Raw genomic sequence first — 16,281 nt, forward strand, 5'->3', positions numbered from 1 at the left:
CTGAGCTATCCCAGCAGCCTAGAAGTTGCAACATGAAGCATCATTCCATGTCCTAGAGCACTTATCCTAATTATTAAATACATAACCTTGCTATTTGTCAGCTGTGTAATTTGCTTTGGAAAGATATGCTCTCAAGATTATTTGTTTTTATTCAAATTCCTTCTAGAGTCATGTTAGGCAGCCTCATTGCTTTTTGTGCAGGACTGGGAAAGAGCCTCATTTTTGACTTAGCAGCATGTTTTAATCACAGCAGCAGAGATTCTGGCCCTCTGGGCTTACTTAGATATTGTGAAAGAGTGCAATTTTAAATCATGTCAGCTAATTTCTGTAACATAGAAATTTTAAATACTAATTTAAAACCCACATACACAAAGATGAAGGTAGTTTAGTCTAGGGGAATTATCATCTTTGCTCATATTTCACTATTTTACAGCACACAGAAGCTTGGAATTTAAATACTTTTGCATTGCACAAACTGGAAAGCACAACTTGCTCTTTAAATACTAATTATTGTCCAGGCTGACTTGGACCCATCATACACACAGTATAGAAAATGCATTAATTAGTATATTTTTTGCTTAAAATGATTTCTGACTATGCATATATGTTTTCAATAGAGCTTGGAGCACCTTTATTTACACATTGTGAAAAATTACTAATTTATGTACACAATTATTATATGAACAGTTTTCTTTATTTCAGAGTTAATTCCAGCCCTGATACTTTCATTGATGTACATTCTTGTTCTTAGAGTGCTCAGTTTTCAGTAGGCTGAGTACCTGAAAAGTAAGCTTTCTTTATTATTTATTTACCTCTCCCTTTTTTATGTTATTTTAACATATACTAGAAGCCTTTTAATCTGTCCAAATGCTAAGGAAGATTATCAGAACAAAAGTGAGACCTTAAATGAAATTGCTAATGCTGTTTTGTAATGTTTCCTTTCTAGTTTGTGATTCACAAGATGACAGTGCAGTAATTGGAAAGCTCAAAGGAGCACTGGAAGCCCTCCACGCGCTGCCCTCAGTCGAGAGGGGAATGCAAAGATGACTGCGAGGCATGAAAGGAAGTTTGCCACAGAAGAGCCTTCTCCCAGTGTAAATACATGCTTGATAGTGCATCAAAGATGAGATCTTTGTAATTCCTACAGTATATTTAATGTATAATTTATATGAAAAGGACGCTTGATTTGCAGTTGTAAAGTTTTGTATACTTTTCAGTCTGTTTGTTTTTATATTTCCCCCCTAAGGCTAAGAATATCTCCACAATGGACAACGTCTTGTAAATAATTAATACCTACATGATTGAATGATGTGCTTTATTTGCATTTTTAAGATTTTTTCCTACATAAAACAGTAATAAAAATGCAAGTCAAAATTTTAATTTTTAATAAAAAAACCATAAGCCTTAGAAAACTGATTAAAAATACTTTTATGTTATCCCTAATCACCCCGTTAAATGGAATGCCTGTGATTAGCCTCATTAAGAATTTTATACTGTGAAGATTTTATTAAAAGCAATATATGAAAATTACTTGGATTAATGTGTTAATCTGCCTCTTTAAAATGCTAATATCCATTTTATGCACATTAAATCTCAGTATGTGTTTTCTTTGATGCATGCAGTTCCTATCAATTAAATATAAAAAATTAGGCTAGTTGCAGGACTTATTAAATTACTGCACCCTTTTTTTAAATAACTTTTACCCTTCTACTAACGTTATAATCAGCTGTTTATGGTTACCATAATTTGAAGTAGGGGGAGGGCAGGCACAATCATCTTCTGTAGAGTAGATGATTTACTTGCAGCCAACATCTGTCAATGCACAAAAAGAAGCCACAGAGTGTCAGATTTTGCTTCACCTACTTTGGGCTTTAGGGATGGGCAACTGTTTTCATTTGGGTTTTGTCACTTTTAGAACTTACATCGAATATATACAATAAATTGTTGTATCTGAATAACTACTGTCTAGTGTGGAAAGTTAATTTTACAGCTTTTAACCAATCTCAGTGAAGGGTTTAATTGATATTTTTAATGGAGCTGTGAATCAATGCTGCAAAAGGATTGTCTCTTGAGAACGAGGATATAATACATTTCATTTTTTAATTTACTTTTTTATTTGTCATTTTCTTCAAAGGATTTTATAGACTGTGGATTTCCACTGTTTGCAAACAGGCTATGTTTCTTCATAAGCATATGTAAAGTATTCAGAGAGATAAGTAATTTATTAAAATCTACCTAATTTGCCGTGATATATTAAATCTCTGCTTCAGTGATCACAGACCATTTCATTTAGAGAATTAGGCATTCCCTCTTTGTGTGATTAAAGCTCTGGAAAATGAGTTCTTTGCTCCTATTTGTGAACATTCAAAGCCTGCTAATGGCAAGAAGATGGAATAGATTATGAGACAATTCATTACAGTTCAACAGAAAAAAAACCCTGCTATAATGCAGAAATGCAAGTATGAATATCTGCATATAGTTTGAACCATCTGTGCTCTAATGCCTTCAGTAATGGCTCTTCGTCTTCAGTAGGCTTTGAAATGACATCCATACAATATTAATTTGTTGATGTACATTATGAGGCCAATGGAATGAATATATTCTGACCACAGAAATCTCTGAATTCCAGCATGGTCTGCTGGTTGACTCCATTTTAGGACTTAGCATCTTCAGTAGGGCTTCTCATCCAGACTTTGCCAATCCTCGCAGCGTTTCATTCCTCTGGAACTTCAGGAGACCACAGACAGCTGCATTCCTAAACCCCTCCATTCTTCAGTTAATGGCCATATGTTTGTTGTCATTTGGGCTGGCACTTAGTTCATCATTTTGGCCACTATTTCTAGCTTTTTTTGGCTCTGTGCATCCATATTGTCAATAAGACTGTTATTATACATTACAATAATTTGAAACAGCCAGATTTGACACTGAGATTAACTGAGTGGCTTTTTAGAAATTTAGTTGTGGTATTCCGTCAGGAGGTTCTTATTATTCTTCTAATACTTTGCAAACCAAACTAAATATCCTGCACATAAACAAAGAAGCAAATTGTATTGAGTTTTTGTGTGTGACTGTTTACTGACTTGCAGGAGAGCTATGTTAACTGGTGCTTGTTTTCTTCTGAAATAAACCATGTGGTAAAATTAGAAAATCAGAGATGTTCATCTCACTTAAACATTTACAGTAACACCCTTAACACTTAATCTTCACCATCTGAAGTTAGAAACTTAGAAACCAAGAGTTCATATATTCATTAAACACAGATCTCTTCAGTAAGTTACTGCAAAATATTCCAGTTGACATTTGGTTACATTGTGTTAACTGCTCTCAGTGACTCCAACATTAACATGGATAATTTGCCTCAGGTTCCTAGACATATTTCTTTGTAAGGCTCACTGTTACTCAGTTTCGGATTTTAAGAAAATAATCCTGATTTCTATTCATGTTTACTGCTAAAACAGATATAATATTCAGCAAGGATTTTCCCAACAGATGGATTGTATTATCTTATGCAACATAAACATATGATCATACCAGAAAGTTTTGTTCTTGCATTAAGTAGTCTGTATTTCCAAAATGCTCTTAAATCTTAATTCTAAATGCTACATTGTGCAGGGAAAGTGGAAGATGTAACCTAGTACTATTTTGTCTAGATTTTAGCAATGAATAGCTTGAAGAAAACATGCAGTCTATGTAATCTCTAGGCTAAGGTACAAAGGAGCCATATTAAAGCTGGGTACTACCATGATTTAAAATGTTACTCAGTAACGTTCATTTTTGTAGAGTAGGTGAATTTTTACTATGGTGTAACTTGGTCACCACAGTGGTTCTGCATAAGATGAAATGACAGTGTCAAATGATCCATTTTATAATTATATCTTTTCCCATTTATTGTTACAGCTTATAGCTTTATTGTGATAACTTCTGGTGTGATATGATAACTGCTGTTCTCCAGGTTCCCAGGAATGTTGATCAAGATGGAATTTTTTTTAGCTCAAATAAATTTTATCTGTTTTAAATGTTGCTCTTAACCTAGGAACAGTTGTAAGAATAAATACATCATGAACCAGGTAACAGCTCTGTGAAGTCAATCAGTCTTGCTATAGAGTCAAAGCTTATCTCATTACATAAGAGTAGATATAACATGACGAAATTTATTACTTGTTTCATATATCAATATTAAAGTTAATAGTAATATTGGTTTAAAATGCTTTTTATTATTTCAAGGCATAGTGAGACCTTGTCATAGTTCAAGAAGTCTCCAAACATATCAAGACTAAATATTAGCTGCTAAATTTAATTTTTTTGTTCTATGTTGGAACTGAGAAATAGTTAAAATACAGGTTTAAAAGTGTGCTACAAACTATATTTCAAATTTGAGAGCCAGAGAAGTATTACATGTTTTAATTACAGACAGGTCTTTCTGCAGGTGATAACAGTGACTTATCCATCAGTTTTTTGAGATACTGCAAAAGATAATAAATATTTTTATACAACTTCACCCATGTTACTGTTTATGTTATTTGCTTTTAGCAATTTGACTAGATCCTGCAACTGTTACTGGAAGAAATTGTATGAAATTAATTGCAGAATATGAGTTCAGGTTAGTACCTTAGTCTGCACATGATCAAAATTTGCTTTTGGCACAGTAAGCCCAATGTGTACTGCTTTTTGCTTTTAGTTTCTTTTTGGTATTTGTGACAAATTTAAATTCTTTTTCCATCTTTTAAAATGGGATGAGTCAACATCTGAGGAGCTTGAATCATGCATCTGTGGGTTTTAGAAGCATTTTAAAAGGTTTTTTTTTTATTTTTAAGGTCCTTGCTGAATCATACTTCAACCTTTCAGCATCTGGCATCATCAAAGTCTAACTCCTAGCAAAATTTCATCTCCAACAAGAGCTGCTCGTAAATGATCAGGTACCAGCTGAGGATGTGTTTTTGTGGAAATAAACCTTCAAACAGAAATGCTTATGGATCTCAACAGTAGCAGTTCTGTCACAATACTATGTCAGGATAGGATCATTCAGGCTAAGGGGATCTCAGGTGGTCTCTAGTCCAGCCTCTGCAGGGTTAGGGGTAGTCTGGGCTCAGAGGCCAGCTTCTCTCTGGGTGCCCTGTCCTGAGCTGGTTTCCAGGCCAGACTGGATACAGCTCTGAGCAATGGGATCTAACATCAACAGCTGACCACTCTGCTGTCAAAATATGTCTTACTTCAGTAGTGCAATATCTGCAGCTGTGCAAGACAGGTCTTGAGCATGATCTAGCAATGATTTGTTTGTGGATTTGGAAAATAATCTATTTTCTAGTTAGACAAAATGTCGTTCTTTTTGGATGTAAAATTATTTCCTATGTATTCAAGCAGCAAGAGCTGAAGTGTCCCTGAAAAAAAACTATTGGAAAAAATGAGGATTTTCTATTACTAAAACAACAACAAAAAATCAATAAAGTGAATTTTCTTTTTCTTTAAGAACTTTATCAACCAGTGATTATTTTGATTATCTACTCATAAGTATGAACAGCTACAGTAGCTGATAGTCTTTGCCTTCAATGATAATGAAAACCAGAAGATATTCCACCATATACAGGGCAATTTTCCCAGAGAAATGAAAGAAGGAGACACCAATCAGCATCTGATTCCAAAGACAACGTACACGAACAATAAAGAGAACACAGCAAACTTAAGAAAACATCAGAAAATCTACATTTTGAAAATATTCCTTAACCTTTCCTCTGTAATAAGCAGTTACTTTAGTATACCAAAATCAGACCCATTTGGAAACTTTCCCGTTGGTATTGTCAGTGGTATAATTTACATCTTAGATGAAGTGCACAAAAATGGATCTATTTCTAAAACAGAACCAGTTGTGTATCACAATGCAGTAGATATAACCTCAGCAACTCAGCAACAACATATATTGGCAAGCCTATCTGTAGTTAAGGCAAACAAGTCAGTGTAACTTGTCATTTATTTTAGAATGGAATTTACAGTGATTGACTCAAAGTCTGTAGTAACAGAGCTTTTTGCAGACATTTGTGGAGGTTCTGTGGGATTATATTTCCACCCACAACATCAGACATGATAGGGGCCTGTAAGAGGGCCCCTGTACAGCTCTCTGTGGGTCCTACAGCAGCATGTGTTATGGGCAGCACTGACTGCTGGAACTTGGTGAATCTCTCCTCTGTACCTTCTCTTTTTGGGCTGGCCTGTTTAGGAAGAGCACAGAATTTGGCTGTTAGGAAGCCTGTAAGTGTGAGACAGGCTGTTTCTGCATTTTCATCCTTCTCTGAAGCACAGTCTCGCTCCAGCAGGGAAGTGGGAGGCAGATTTTCTACTAATGGTGAGTTTTGTTTTAAAATCAGCAGAAGGGCTCTGGGGAAAGTTGACAAGAACTTCCAAGATGCTGCAAATCAAAATACCTTTTGTGTTACCTCTGCAGTAAGTGGGAAGTCCAAATTCTATCAGGCCCATAAACCTAATTCCTGCACTTGGTTCATAGTAAATTTTGGTGAACTTTGGCAAGTTGCAAGACAGGAAAAAAAAAAAAAAAAACAGAGCACGGAAAGATGTAGAGAAAAGAGATTAAGCTCTAATAATTAGTTCATAGTTAAGAGGGCAACAGATTGGGTTGACAATCCAACAGAATTGTTTCTTTCTGACAGAAACAATGCTTGAAAAAGTCCCAAATAAAAGCATCTGTGATGCTGCTGAGAGAAAGGCTTTTATTCAAATAAGAGTTGAAATTATTTAGGCATTTACTGGAAGCTTCCCTCCATCTTTATTCTTGCTGTGTAAGAAATGAGGTTTTATAATTAATGAAGGAAGCATAACTACTCGTGACTGTTCTGCTGTACTTCAGCTAATTCCTACACATCAGTGCCTGTCATCTGGGAGGAAGCAAAAGCACTGGAAATCTTTTCATAACGTTTCCTACCTCTGCTGAGGAAAATCCCTGTAACCACAGACCACCAGGGTGCAGCCTGGCTGCTGCAGGAACACCTGTGCAGGAGAGGTGGGACCTGAGAGATTTAAGAGCTATGTCTATCCAAGAGTGACTTCAGAGGCTGCAAAGGATTTGGTGATTTTTGAGTGCCTGCAAGGAATATGGGCTGCTTCTTGGGGTTGCTGTATGTCAGTGGGGAAAGGGAGAGAAAAGGTGGGTCTAGGGGTGAGGAATTTACATGGGAGAGATCCTGGGAGACAAGGAACAAGAAAAAATAACATGAGGAAATGAAAATGAAAATGGAGAGAGAAGTTAACATTGTAAAGAAGTGGGTATCCTGTCCAAAGTGAGTTTTCCCACTGAGCTTCTCCACAGCATCTCTACCAGGCATGGTTTGGATGCAAAGGGGAGGGATGGCCCAGGTGGGGATCCTGGAGGGATGTGGGGTTGGTGTGAATATGGTTTTGTCTTTGCTCATTTGCCTGTTTTAGTATTGAACCTGATTTCTTGAAGCTTCTACATTAGAGAAAAAGGAGGTTTTCCATAAATCTGCAGGATTTTTGCCTTGGAAGCAAACTTGCCAGGACTTCACTGGCAAATCTGCCACACAGAGGTTATTTTGTACAAAGGGAAGATGCAGGACACCACTGAACTTCAGTCTGTCTGGCTGTCCCTCCCGGATGGCCCTCCTCAGCCACATCATCCTCAGCCACATCATCTCCTGTGCACGTGAAGTCCAGCTCTGCATACGAGTAGGCAGATGAGCTGGAGCTGAGTCCTGGCACACAGCTCATGAAAGGGCACACAGACAGGAAAATGTTAGGGGGAGACAAAGAAGGTGCTGGAAAGCAGCTGTTGGATTTCACCTGGAATCAGTCCTGTCAAAACACATTAACAAGATAGCATGATGCTTCTCAGACTTAAAGTTAAAAGACAAAAAAAACCCCAATAAAAATACCAAAATAAAAGCAAAAACAATTGCAAAAAGAAAAAAAAAACAAACAATAAAAACCAACAACAAAACCCAAAAAACCCCACCCAGTAATTTGTAAAACATCAGAAATTATGGGATCATGAGGTAATCTCTTGTGGTAAAATGTCTGGTCTGCTTTTTTTTACTATGCTTTTTATGATTAATTTTTCTTGTAAAGTAGTACTGTTGATACCAGTTACACACATGCTCTCTGAGTATTAACATGAAAATATAAGTTCATTTTGGGAACTGCTGGAGGGTGGATGCTATTCACATCTTGTAATCCTTGTTTATGTTATGCTCTGTCTATTAAGTAAAACAGTTTAAGTGCACTAAGTGAAATGGGAGATTTATATTTTAAAGTGGGGTTATGTTTAGAGAAATAATTGTTAGCTGCATCAGTGAGAAAAGCAAATATATTTTGCTTTTATATAGTTTAACTGTAATATATAGTTCATTTTCTTTGGGTTTACAGCCAGACAAGACATTTGTTGTAAATTATTCTGACTCCCTAACAAAGGCTCTTGATTGTAGTTACCTGCCTGAAGTACTGAAGGACCTCAGGCCACTTTAGGAGGAAGGTCTGCAGCCCCTTTCTCACTTTGTTGCTGCACTTTGACATCCAGTGTGGTTTACTCTCAGGCTTGAAGCTTAAATGGAGCGTGACATTTTGTCTGATTTGGTTCCCATCATTTGACATCCTTCACTTCAAATCATGGCTCTACCCAAATCTGCTCAAAACTCACCCAAGGTCCGAGCACTTCATTGTGTGAACCTCACAGCAAGACTAGCCCTACTTATGGGCCTTCATTACAAGAGTTATTGTTCCACTTTACAAGGTTTGCTATAAAGATATTTTCAGTGCTACTCTACTTCTTTACTTTCACCCATCTGATAACTTAAAAAATTAAACATAACTTTGAAATGTAAATCCGTTTGTTGCATATTAAATGATGTAAATTATATAATATTTTAATTAAAATTATAGTTGTATAATATAGTGAGGCACATTTGGAAAATATTATTTTATGTCTGAATTTTTTTCCTTTGTTAGCGTGATTCATTTTAGCATTTGCTGTCAGGGGAAATGTATGGCAAAACTCATTTTTCAGCTGATTCTAACTTGATATACAATATAGAACACAACTTTGTTCTTAAATATTAATTCATTGTTAAACACAATCTCATTACGCATGATAAAATCACTAATAAATATTTTTCTATTTATGTCAACTTCTATATTAATCCATGTTCTGATTTTTAGGGTGTTAATTTGCTTTTAAAAATTGCTTGTTCAGGGAAAAATTATTTATCAAAATGTGCCTGTGGAAAAATGATCTTTTTGAGATTGGACTCTCAGAAATCCTTTGACAGCAAACTAGAGGAATACTTTTGTCCTGCTCTTTCATTTCTCAACAGCTTTGAGACTAGTTTGTTATTTTATCTTGCAGCATTTTTCTAATGAATACGCCAGATACTTCCTCAGCACACTGCTTGGAGAAGAAAATAGGAACTTAAAAATGAAGCCTTCAATTGTGCAGAATTGATGTAGACCACAGAGTAAACTTAGGTGAGTGCTGGATGTACCCACGTCATGTCGTGATACCACAGGTCACAGAGCAAAGCACCACTTGTGGATGAAAGTTGCCCCCTACTGTCTGATGGGACATGTGCATACAGAATTGTTATTCACAACTTTTGAGGCTAATTTGTCTACTGTTTCTTAAAATAACATGTTTAATTCTAAATTTTAGAATATTATATGGAAATACGGTGCATAGAAGATCAGATGTTACAGGAAGAAAATGAGCTGAAAGAATGCTCTGGTGAAAACCCGGTTCTAGCATTTGCTAACAAACATTTATTGAGATAATGATTGGTGTTTCATTTGTAATTTTGAGGGATTCTCTGTCCTTGATAGTATTATGAATCTTTTAAGCAAATTTGTTTAAAATATTAATTTTTGTGAGCTCCTATTTCAATTATATAGTAATTGCAGAGTATCATTCCATAATGTACCAACCACGCATGGTTAGTCTGAGAAATAATTTTTGTTCAAATAGTTGTACACATTAAAAAACAAACATACAAGCTTTTTAGTTTTTTTAAAAAAATCTTTCCTGAATACTGTAAATTCCCTTAATTAGTGGTAGTTAGTACAGCTTCACTACCTATGGAGACTTTCTGAGAATTTGTCAGCAATGGAAATTAGCAGGTCAAAATTCTTACATGCATAAATAATTTAAGGATTGAGAAGAAATTAATCACAAATGCCAAACCTCTGGGAAGCTTGTAAAGCATTGTCCCAGTCACAATGTAAATATATGTCCCTACTTACACTGCACAAGTGGTACTGGGAAACAGCTACAGTGGTAACAAAACAACTGTCAATGTTTATACTTTCAAATTATGTCTGTCAGAACAACTTGCATGTACAGATCTTAAATGATTCAGTAATAAATGCCAAACATAACTTTGCAGCAGATGATGACTGTATCACATTGATATTATTAACTTTTTTACATTGTTATTATTAAGTCTTAGATACCATTTTTGTTGGATACTGAAATACCATTTTTTGAAAAAAAAAAAATCTTTGGATTGCAATTTCCAACAAGGAATCCTTAAAGCATTTCACAAACTGTGTAGCACACAGAAACTACTTTGAAAAGAGAAACAGAAAAAACCCCTTCCTTGAGGCAGTTGGTGAGAACTGAGGATCTGTCATTGGCAAAGTGGCAACACAACGGAGCAAGGAGTGAGATTGCAGAGCTAATGGTCTATTTTTGAAGGCACACACTCCTTCCTCTCTGTCCCAATACCTGTTGCTCCTCTTGGTACTACTTCTCTTCTGTAGAAAACCCATTTCTCTTTTTGAAGATTTATTGGTGCTGTCAGGGAGATGTCAAGCAGGAGGCAGCTTCTCCTTGGATGTTGCTCTAAATGTTAAGCTTTGTATGCCTGCAGGGGACAACAGGAGAAGTTAAGGAACAGAAATCCATGGAGGCTTACTAAATGCTTAGAAGTATTAGAAGGCACTTGTGGCTCAGAAATGCCCCGAGCTGAAAAAGGGTAGAGGGTGAGAGAATGATAGGAGGATGTGTTATATATTCTTTCCCTGCTGTTGTTATTTAGGCACACCCACTGACTTCACCACATCAGAACATGAAATTAAGCCTTGTCCTTATTGTTAGGCTTCCTACTTCATTGCTCAAAAGAACTTTTCAATAGTATATACTGCATTCTGCAGAGTCCTGCTTGGGACAGCAGTACAGCAGAGACATTTAAACTGTAATAAGAGCAAAAAGAAATTAGGAACTGACATTAGGAGAGCTGAAGCACGATACAGGTCATGTATTCTAAAAGCTCAGGTTCTTTGTTCTTGAATTCCTTGCAGTCCATAGGTCATTTTGTACACAAACTGTACACAGTTTTCAGTTTGGGGTCACAATGGGACTTAACTATTCTGTAACTCAGTAATCAAATTGTCACTCAGTGGTTTGCAGACTTGCCACTCTCGCTGTTCTTTAGCCACTGTTATAATTTTGATAATTTCATGTTTCCTGCATATCCTTTGAAGTTTTTATTATATGCAAAAATGCATACTTGAACAAGCAAGCACTGTGTTGCACAAGTTGGAACTTTCTCTCATCCAAACTGAGTGATCCCAAAATGTTCAATTTAGCCAGGTTTCACTGTACACCAACAGACTGTAAACTTATCTGTGTTAAATTTAAAAATAACAACAATCATATTTATAAGGATCCACAAACAGGATCAGATTAAGTAACAGATCTCATTCAGTATTTCTGAAGGGATGTAGACTGATCAACCTAAAAACCAGGCATCCTGCAGTACTGCAGATGTCTTTCTCAGAGAAAAAAACAATAAAAATAAGTACTAAATCCTAGAAACTTAAGGGAAGGTTGACCAGGTATTTGAAGAGGAGTTTTTTCCAAATTTCCCAGGGGTCGCTTTTTGACACTTTCTATTGTAGTTCACTTTTATCACATGTGCAAATGTTGAGTCATTCTTTAATTTCACTTTTATATTTTCATCTTTACATCACATGTTACTGAGTTCACTGCTCTCCTGGTGACACCAGTGTCATTACCAGCATGTTTTATGCTGTCTTTATCTGCCACATTTTTGCTGATCAAAGTGACCAGAACTGGAACCTTACCATCAGTGTTGGACATCTCTCTGTGTACATGAGATGATAAGTTGTATAAATTTAGAGGCATGTATTAATGTGCAGTATAAATGTAAATGTGACATAGAATCTTGAATTGACTTCTGTATTTCTACCCTTAACATATACCTTAGCTGCTATAGCACAGAAGCTGACTAAATTCCTCTATGGATTGTGCCTTGGATCAGAATAAAAGCGACAACAGAGAGAGATATTACACTGGGCAATCTGAAGTATCTCAGAGAACAGGCTGTTTTTTCTTTTCTTTTCAAATGCATGGAAAGGCAAAAACCCATCTGTCTGAGTAATAACAAGGTCCTGTTTAAAGAAACAAATTTCTACCAGTGTCAATACATTTACTGTAGTTTCCCATTAAACCTTGTTGAAATTTATTTTCTTCTTCACTAGATGCAACATATTTAACTGAAAAGTAGTTGCAATAATGTGAAGTTTTCTGGAAAGTCATGAATACCTTATGTGTGTGGAAATGTGTTCAGTTGCCTGTTGCTCCACAGCCATTAATCTGATGAATAAAGAGTTTGCACATGGGTTCACTCAGAGAGTTAACATCTGATTTTACGTGGAAATATTTGAAAGAAAAAGTACAACATAGCCTGAAGCCTGCTAGATTTTTAGAGATTTATTGAATGCAGTTTCTTGCTTTGGTTCCTATTGTCTACTTAGAAAAGAATGTTGTTTTGAAATTTAAAATGAAATAAGGGGAAACAATTCAAACAGCATTTCTACTGGACAAAAAAATTCTTTACTTCAAACATATACAAAACCTGTCAGTTTCCATTACTCATCTGTTGTCCTACTATTTCATTATCTTCTACATTAAATCAGTTGATTCCCCACCTCTGCACTGGTACTTTGGAGATAAAATAAAGGGGCAGGAACTATTTTCATTTATCAACCTGAAATAACATCAGCATTTGTACTGAGGTAATATTTCTGTCAATAATTCATTTTTAGAGCAAAGAATGAATAGAATTAGTAGTTATTGTTTCTCTCTGTGGAGATAAATGCTTGATGTAGGAACTACTAGTTTTAAGTTATATGGCAATACTGAATCTCATCTTGATCTAAAAGGGATTAGAATTTCCTGGTGAATTCAGGAAATCTTCAAACATAACCTGTGTCCCTGTTTGCTGCTTCTGTTATTGTTTTTGAATTTATTGACTCTGGCATGTTGTTAGTGTTGGAGAGAATGCAAAATAGGTAAGGTGTCTGTATTAATTAGCTGGATATGTTGAATGATCTGTTATTAATGAGATTGTAAACAATTGGCCTCTAACAGCTTCCTTGCTCTTTACCTATTACAGTGCAATGGGTGTGGATGATTAGAATAATACTTGATTGGAATTTCCCCTGCTTCTTCCTATGAAGATTTTTAGTTACATTGAAGAGATTTAGGAGTAGAAGTAACTCTCATGCAATCAAAAATTGCATTGCTTTGACAAAAAACATGTTATGCCTTGTTCATGTTGTGTGCTTCACTTTGAAAGCAGGACCATGTGTGTCACTTGAAAATACTTTTTCTATTTTCAAATTGCTTTTTTAAGACTCTCTTTGCCTCAAATTTTTAAAAATCTAGTTTTAGAATATTTTTTGACCTGAGTTGGTAAATTGTCTGAAAGAAGTGTTTTTTGATAGAGAAAACCATGTGAAATCATCTGTTCTGTGTCCAGTGGTCTAAAATCTGATGCTTGCTTATTTGTGAGTGAATTCAATTCTTCAATGAAGTTGTACATACAAACATTTTTGGGTTGTTTGGAGATTTTTTTTTTGTTGTCATTTTTGTTGTTGTTTTTTAGATTTAAATCTGCTAACTCCTACAGTTTTTCTAGTGCTCAGTAGCTGTGAGCTGTGCTCAAATGGCAGTTGGATGTCCTTAGATTATGAAGGTAATGTTCATATTCTGCCACACATGTGGGGTTGCCCTCAGAAACCAGCTGGTCCATGTGCAAGATAAGCCAGGCCTCTTTAGAGAGTTCATGACCAAATACAGAGAGCTGAGGCAAGAAAATGAAAGTTTGTCTCTTTACTTTTAGCTGCTCCAAGAGATAGCAAATATTGACTCTGCACAAAGCTCTCAAATCCTTCACACACCACTTGGAATGTTTGGCTGTGACTTGTCTTCTAAGGAGCTTCCATAGGAAGGCTTCCTTTTCTTGCCAAATCTTCCTCTATTGGAACAAAGCTTGTTTCAGAGCAGGCTTTGCCTTCATTTAGCTTGCTTATTAACTTTGCAAGATTACAAAAAGATACAGATATAGGCTGTGCAAAAAATGGGGGCTTTGCTGGCCTGCTGAGGGGTGAAAAATAAAGCCACCGATAAAGAGTGGAGAGTAAAATAAAATTGTGAAACAAAATATTTGTGGAGGAGAGGCCTTTACCACTAAACTGTAGCCACATATTATAGAGCAATCTTTTATAAGATGAGGTCTCCAAAAGCAAGTTATTCCAAATGGGCCATCATTGAATTCAGATAACTCCTATTGCCTTTCTTTACCTGGTGTCTGAGAGATATAACTCTAGGTCCATATGCTCAGGATATATTTTTTAATGGAATATTGACACCCATCAGCTGCTTGAGAAAGGATCTGCCCCCTTGATTGATGGGAAAATATGCTGTTCACAGATCATATCCTGTTCTATTATGAAATTAAATTTACTTAAACTTGGCTTTCCAGAAGAAGTCAAATGCTCCTGAATGGATAGAACCAGTATATTTAAGGAGCAGTTTGATGAAGTAAATTCTTTAACATATAAATGTATATTGTTCAGAACAATAGAGGCCCTTGAGTTAATGCATGGATGTGTGTGGCAGATGCAAGGTCTGCATGTGGATTTTAAAATCCACATCAAGGCTTGTATCAACTCAACATGATGCAGCAATTGAGAAGGCTGTTTCTAGAGCTCTGGTCAGCATTAGCAAAAAAAGGGAAAAAAATAAAAGGCAGAGTTTGCATTCCACCACGGTGTTGTAAGTCAGCCTCTGTAAAGCCTCCTTCATGTGGGTGCACATCATTCTTCAGGCACATCCTTGGTTTAGACTAACTCTGACTCCCTCAGTGATGTGTTAATCTGACAGCTAATCTTGCTAAAAAAACGGATTAACTACTATCTTCATGACAGAAAGTATCTATCAAAAGGCATGATTTTGCTTTTCAAATGCTCTGTTCCAGAGGGCTCCCCCTTTGTTCAAGGGGGTGTGCTCATCAAAATGGTTTATACTTGCTTCTGCTACTTGAAGAAAGGTGTCTCCTTATTGCCATTTAACCTCAGAAAACTTTTTGATGGTTTTTTTCCCCTGATAATTTGTCTTGACATTTTCATATAATCAAAATTAACCATATTACCCACAAAACTGTTGAGGATGCAAAACCATCTGTGAACTATGCCCTGCAGTTAAACTTCCCAATTAGGATTAGCAGCTTCTGTTTTGTTTTCTTGTTTACTTTTCCCCCAATAAGCAAAAATGCTTGTGTCCTTAAAGAGAGGATGGATTTCTGATTAACTGAAAATTATCAAGTTTGTCTGTAATTAAATGTGAAAATAATTAAATCTTACTTTCAGAAGACAATAACTTCTGCAGTATATTCCTCCTGGTGGGGTCTCAAGTAAAGTGTCAAGAGTCTCACAAAACACATTGTAAAACAGGAACAGGGTAAAGGTCATTACACCTGCTGTGACAACACTAAAACTAGCTTTGTGGACCTAATGGAAACATATTAAAAAAGGAGTTTAGGACCAGAAGTTGAAAACAATGCTGAGGTAGAGTATTCACCTTATTTTTTCTTGGAGGTATCTGCAAACAGTCACCCAAAAGAATGAATAGAATTAAAAAGATTGAATTGACACCTGAAGATTCATCTTCATGTCTAACATTCAGAACTGGTGTCTTCTAGAGCTATTAGAAAAAAAAAGAAAAAGTTCTCAAGGTGTTTCATATGGATAATTATAAAACTCAGAATCCATTATACATAGTATTTATTGCAGTACTTTAATTTTGTTGCAATTGTTTCTTTGCAGTAGTTTCTGAAGTGAAAATAAATCCCTTTTTTTTTTTTCTGTTATCTTTCCCAGTACATACAGCAGTGCATTGGTTTGCATTTTGACTATCAGAAGCTTTCTTCCTCAAGACTGTGCACATGCATGTGTTTGGAGATT

At 35.9% G+C, this 16,281-nt stretch overlaps 2 long non-coding RNA genes across 14 annotated transcripts in view; one reads left to right on the forward strand and one right to left on the reverse strand.

Moving 5' to 3' along the window:
• The window catches only part of LOC135279751 (uncharacterized), a 45,652-nt gene extending 44,122 nt beyond the window's left edge, over window positions 1-1,530 (forward strand). For all 13 annotated transcript variants that reach the window (XR_010346943.1, XR_010346944.1, XR_010346945.1 and 10 more), the window contains one exon: window positions 947-1,530. This is a non-coding gene — a long non-coding RNA (uncharacterized LOC135279751). The remainder of the gene's footprint in view (window positions 1-946) is intronic.
• Window positions 1,531-5,903: 4,373 nt separating this feature from the next.
• LOC135279754 (uncharacterized) lies at window positions 5,904-16,014 on the reverse strand. The gene is made up of 3 exons (XR_010346958.1): window positions 15,899-16,014; window positions 10,736-10,874; window positions 5,904-7,818 (listed from the first exon to the last, which is right to left on the reverse strand). It is a non-coding gene; the product is annotated as an uncharacterized LOC135279754 (long non-coding RNA).
• Between the last annotated feature and the right edge of the window lie 267 nt (window positions 16,015-16,281).

Source organism: Passer domesticus, chromosome 12 (genome assembly GCF_036417665.1).
Source record: "Passer domesticus isolate bPasDom1 chromosome 12, bPasDom1.hap1, whole genome shotgun sequence".
Classification (NCBI taxonomy): domain Eukaryota; kingdom Metazoa; phylum Chordata; class Aves; order Passeriformes; family Passeridae; genus Passer; species Passer domesticus.